The sequence below is a fragment of the Zootermopsis nevadensis genome, unplaced genomic scaffold (genome assembly GCF_977971745.1).
Source record: "Zootermopsis nevadensis isolate Lab colony 2312 unplaced genomic scaffold, Znev_1.0 Znev_ptg000013l, whole genome shotgun sequence".
Taxonomy (NCBI): domain Eukaryota; kingdom Metazoa; phylum Arthropoda; class Insecta; order Blattodea; family Termopsidae; genus Zootermopsis; species Zootermopsis nevadensis.
The window spans coordinates 8,772,492-8,778,968 of NW_028259145.1; the positions used below are offsets into that span (position 1 = coordinate 8,772,492).

General features: G+C 34.1%; 1 long non-coding RNA gene across 2 annotated transcripts; it reads left to right on the top strand.

Annotated features, from left to right (window-relative positions):
• Positions 1 to 1,752: 1,752 nt before the first annotated feature.
• LOC110834113 (uncharacterized) lies at positions 1,753 to 5,098 on the top strand. Of its 2 annotated transcripts, XR_002544486.2 has the most exons (4): positions 1,753 to 1,842; positions 2,970 to 3,112; positions 3,960 to 4,087; positions 4,748 to 5,091. It is a non-coding gene; the product is annotated as an uncharacterized LOC110834113 (long non-coding RNA). The 2 variants fall into 2 exon arrangements; XR_002544485.2 differs by having other exon boundaries at positions 3,960 to 5,098.
• The last annotated feature ends 1,379 nt before the right edge of the window (positions 5,099 to 6,477 follow it).

Consider the following 6,477-nt stretch of genomic DNA (forward strand, 5'->3'; position numbering starts at 1 on the left):
ACTACTGCATATTTTATTCACAAACCAAAAAATACGTAATGTTTGTAATTATCATTTCGCGTCCCAACCTCAGTAAAGTTCATCATGAAATTACGTTCAATGTCAGCCATTTTACACTCGGTTTATTCTAAAACGTTTTGGTATATGATACCCTATCGCAACACAGAATAAAGTCATCTCACGATTCTCCGGACTGTGATCTCCTTTTTACATTATAACATAATACGCACTTGAAGTAAGATTGGTTCTGGTGGTTGATCTTGAAATCAAAACAGAATAGATTTTATAAATTTAAATTTCTGTGCAGAAATCAAAAGTTTCAAAAATATTTGAAATCACTGATTTAATATTACACTGTTTCCAAACTCTTTTAATGAAAATGTAAATCATATTAACTAAATCAATGCTAAATATTTTTATCCTAAAGAACCACACTGTTATTCTTCAGCCTGTAAGTAAATGATGCATGTCTACTTCATCACTGAAACTTATGTTGGAGGGGGGTGGGGATGAATATCCAATAAATGACATATTAAAAAGGAAATTTTGGGCCTAACTCTCTGTTTCTTCTCGAGCTATTTAGCAATGGTTTATAAAGAACAGTGCATATACGAAACGGTCATTAAGAGATGCTGTGTGTTAACATCATATATGGTATAGTTCAAAATTTATGACAGCTCAGTAGTTAATGAAGTTAAATCGGAACATATAAATCACAGTGTCTCTTAAGATGTAACTGTAACACAGCATTGAGTCCTGTACGTAAATGACTTGAATATATAATTTTATTCTCTGAAGCTTATTTATACCTATATGTACCATAATGCTTTAATATTCATAAATCATTTATTATTACAATAGAATTTATTTATGGATTTATGATTATTAAAATAAACAGCGTTTTTTCACTTAAACGATATTAAAATCCCACCCTTACAGAAGAAGATACGTTGTGTTCTTTTGGAATTCAATATCTGAATATTATTTCAAATAAATAGAGGATGTGAAGGTCTAAATACAGTTGTTACTAGTGAAGACAATTTATTATTATTTCCTTATTCTTTATTGCTGTAACGTTTTAGAAGCTACGCTTCCTGACATCTATTTTGAAGTACACGAAGTGCAACTAAAGGGAATGCGATGCTGTTGACATCTTCTGGGCTATTTATGAATTAGTTGTATAAGTCAATGACAGGAAAAATCAATTCACTGCCACGCCTGCGCAACTTCTCCAGAACGTATTATAATGACTGCATTTCTTTACCGAGCAGTATATTTGTGAGAGTTTGTTCCTGAATCGTATGGCATATTAGTAATGTGATGTAACTATCTTGAAAGAAACTTTATAAACATTTCAGCCGTAAATAGTGCTTCATTTACAGAGAGTAACATGATTAAATATAAGCTTACGTTTAGAATAATGTATTACTGGTTCAAAGTGTAAGAGAGTTACCTAGGAAACGTCGTGTTTACTGTTGTTTCCTATAAAATATTACATTACATACATTAAATTACTTTACATTACATTCAGCTACCACAGACCCATCTGAAGCGTAACTAATTCAAGTTAAATAAGAAAAGTCATAATCAAACTTTACTCAATTGTAAAGCGTGTATAAAGGAAATATTTAGAATAAAGCCAATATATAAACTTCCTTTCCGTATAGACGTATTTACGTCAAATTCTCCGGAACCGTGGTTCAACTGACAACTTTTTACATTGTTTACAAAACAGTCAACAAACAACAAATAGTCAACGTTACCGCATTTCTGTGGAAACGCTTTCAGTAAAAAGTTGGAAATTGGTAAAGACGAACTACAGAACGGAAAACTTCGATATTGGTAATTATTATATTCAGTGTCGGAATTAATTTTGATTTGTTTTGGTGCATTCTATTTAGACACGTGAATTCGAATTTTATTGTGTAATAATCAGAGCGTAATAAATGTTATAATTACCAACCTCTATCAACACAACAAACAGATGGCATGATAAAATAAAGTTTTTTTTGAGTATACGGTAATGACACTGTGCATTCTTTAAAAGAAGGAAATTTTTCAAGCAGAAAAATAAGATTTTGAAGGGCGACTATAATGTGATGTGAGCTTACACGATTATACTGACGGTGTGATATGTTCTTTCGCAGTATCTTGGTTATTGCATCGCCCGGCACCAACTATAACCTTCAAGCACAAAATGCATATATTCAATACAAACAATAAGACAGAACCCCTTGACCTTCTTATGCCTTGTGCCTCGGAGCTGTAGTGTCACTGGGATCTAGGTCTATTGTAATTGCAATATGCGATATATTTGTGCAGCGTTTTCTCTGATACAGAACGGATAACGATCTAGCACATATACAAATTCATCATTTGTTATTTTAAATGTTCTATTGTCTGTTATGTGTTTTGCCCTTTGTCATAATATGTAAATTACTTTTACAAAATTATGCAAGATGCACTTCCTGATATGTATCATGCGAGAGTCTAGTAGTCATGTATTTCTTAGTGGCGTCTAAAAATGTGTGCTTCATGAAAATTTGTAGGTCTTGAATTTTGCAGTACAGAATTTAACCACACTATAGTTGGTCACTCACTACTCACAAATGCATACTTCAAAAGACTACGAAACCTTCAAAAGGAGGCGGAGAAGACGCCCAATGGGTTGTAGAGCCACGGGAAGAAGAATAAGAACAGTTGTACCGTTACATGCCTTTATTTCTTTAATGTTTTATAGCCACTAAGAAGGCTGCCATTAAGCATTTGATCAAAACATGTTTTTATCATTATATTGTAAAATATAAGAAATTTCTACAAACAAAATAACACAAATTTATTTAATAAATAAATAAACAATCAACAAGACATTAAATTGATTTGAGCATCATATGTGACCATTGCATTCTGAAAAGTACGTATATTATACAACCGGTTGCCCTTAATTATGATTCCTGTTCTTTGTTTAGGTTTAGAATAATGTACTACTGGTTCAAAGTCCAAGGACAATTCCTAAATATTCGCTGTAGCTGTCTTCGTCTTTTTGTAATAGGACGAATCTGCTAAGAAGAAAATTCGGAAATCAAACACGCTAAAACAAGAATTATGATACGTATGTAACTAAACAAATGACGATGGAGAATAGTTGTGTACTTTTGCAAAAAATATTTATTAAACTATAAAAATATTATTCAAGTATAAAAAACTTTGTTCTTTTTATAACACACAAACGAGTTTCATGTCGACTAAATATATGTGAGATATTACTAAAAGAATTGATGTTGCATTTTGTCTGTGATGCGCTATTTGGAGAATAAATTCGCCATTTACCAAAACAAATTTATTTGTAAGCATATAATTTATCGTTAAAACAGCACTTTGTTGTATCGACTGAGCAGTGTGATAAACGAGTACAAAGCTCTCCATGTACACCAGAGGAAACAACTGCACAAACAGTTAGCGCCTCTTGGTGAGGTTACACGAACTACGTTATCGTTTGCTTCCGATATAGGAGATCGATAATGAATGAAACCGGAATTTTGAAGACGAGTGGAGACATCTTCGTCTAGTTATCAGAAAGTGACATATGATTTACAAGAATGTAACTGATGTTCTTCACAGCACCCCATTACAAGTTGTAACAGAGAGCTTCACGGCACTGCTTTGCACTAGAACAGGGTTTCTCAACCTTTTTCGCTGGCGTACCACTAATTCTAATTTAACACATTAAATATACCACTAACCAAATACGTTCAGGGAAAACTTATTTATGTTAATATTATCTTTTGATATTCTTACTTAGTTCGCGTATCACTCAACATTGGCTCGCGTACCATCAGTGGCACGCGAGCCATAAGTTGAGAAACGCTGCACTAGAAGACAAAGTAAATTTTCAATGCCGCGAAAATCTAGAATTACATATTATTTATATTATTCTATAAACTTATCCTGGATTACAGGAACGTGGATTGCGAAATAGAAATAAAAATTCCACCACCAGTGCCTGTTCGAGTGGATCGAACTTAAACAACAGCGGAATTCGATGTAATCTAAACAAACGCTGACGCCCTGAATATGGAGACAGCAGGTTTTTCCGAAATTTTATATCCACTTACGATTCCACAGAGTGTCATAACGCAGAAGAAAAATTATCGCCATGCTAAGCAGCTTAGTTTATAATACCATTATCCTCTAAACATATATTTGTTCTTGCATTTCAGTACATTTACACGCTAGCAGTGGGATTTAATCTCGTACAATCACGGTATTCTCTTATGTAAGAAATTTATGGGATACATGAGCATGAAACACTGAAAATGTTTTCAGATATCGAACACGGTTTCCTTTCTATTTCAACCCATTCCTTATAGTTGAAACTAGTCTCCTGTACTATGCAGAATAAAGTACATTCGAGTTCGATTCCCGTGAGAGTGTCTGAAACGTATTAACTCTGTATTTCCCTAGAGACTTTGCAGCTATCGTGGAAAGGGACTTCCAATTTTATTTTCCCTCTAACACCTGACAAAGCCTGTGACAAGAGCCAAGGCATGAAACAAAGGAATAGCGATAATGCATTCCGTCAATCCAGAACTTTATGTGAGCAAAGTTTTAAGGATACGTGTAAGACAAAATCCTACCTTATTTTATATAACCTACAACACGGAAACCGTGTAATAACTTAACGTTCTTTACTGATAATAAATGCGAAAATAATATTTTACTTTATGTACTCAGTCCGTCGTTCCAGGAATTAAAGCGAGAAGCCGAGAATAGGGACAACTGGAGAGCTCTGTTTGGGCAGAGCAATGGACCTGTCGAAAGACAGAACACTTAATAATAATAATAACTCAGTCCGTACGTCACAGTTATATATTTCTTTGCTGAACCACATTTATGGATCAAATTCTTCATACGTAAGACAATAAACAACTTTGTTGATCACGAATGGAAGTCCAGTTAATTTACATAATCTACTTTCCTACGAAAAATTTAAAACAGGATTTAAAGCTGTTACAGCCAGTCAAGTAATTTATCTCGAAAACACATGGCAGAAGGAATCTATATAGTGGATGCCTGATGTGAAAAGCAAGAATATATGTTGTACTTCTTTCGTGAAATTTAAAAAATAATTTGCCTTAAGAAATTTTCGTAAAGACGTTGTCATTACAACAAGAAGATAACAGTTATTATTCATCTGTGATCACATTCAGATATTAATAAAACAAATTCTTAAGAATTACGTTAAATTGCTGAATGTACTCTGTAAAGTAACGATAATATCTGAAAACTTATTATTATTATCTGTGCTGTATCTGTAATTGACCATCAGGCTGTTGATACACCACACTAATAATAAAGAACTGAATTGAATTGAATTATTATTACTAGGTCTATCAGAGACTATTCTGCCTTTACTGTACAACGTAATTTCAAGGCCAGTCCCTCTGCCAGATGTGTTTCTGGTGCCAATGCAGTCTGTAGGAGCATCGACATCTTTAACAAAGATCGTATTTTGCTTACTGATGTCAGTCAGCTTTTTAAACAATAATCATTGATTTATTGTTTATTTAGTATAACATTTTATTTTGTATGTTGTTTGTCCAAAATTGATCTGATTTTAATTTAATTATTATTTTATTTATCCATAACATTTAGCTCATTTACTTATTAATTATTTTGCAATAAATTAATATTGTACATTTATATATTCAGTTCATTGTTTGTTTGCCTTAGTATTGTAACATTTGTATTGTTGTTAGTGCTTGGCTGTTATTGGCCTTTTTGTCTGTTGTCAAGCACTTTAATAAATGGATTGAATTGAATTATCAACATCATCATCATTATTCTCTATGCTCTTTCTTTTTTGCAGACAAAGATAAAGTAGCTGTAAATAATTACACACATTATACTATGTTTTACGTAACCATGTAGACTTGTATTTATCCCATATATTGCATATGTGTATAAGTGTGTGGTGATTTGAGTTAAAATGAGATACGCCTATACGAGGTGCGATCGGAAAGTTTCAAGACTGCGCCTATAAAAACCCGTACACTTATATCAGGTATTAAATTCATCCATCACCCTCAAAGTAGTTCCCCTGGGAGTGAACACAACGATCCCAGCGCCGCTGCCAAGCCTGGAAGCATCCCTGAAAATCTTTCTTTGTCAGCCTGTCAAGCACCATCTGCGATTCTGCCTGAATCTCTTCTATCGTCTCAAATCTCCTTCCCTTTAGCTGAATTTTCATCTTTGGGAAGAGGAAGAAGTCACACGGCGAATAAGGAGGGTGCGGGATGACGGCCATGGTGTTTGAGGCCAGAAACTGCCGAACTTTGAGGGCGGTGTGCGCTGGCGCGTTGTCATGATGCGTCGCATGTGGAGTTCTTCCTTTAGAATCAGCTGACAGGTCCCATAGCCTATCCCAACAATGTCGCACAAGTCGTTGATGGTACGACGTCGATCTTCGTGAATGGC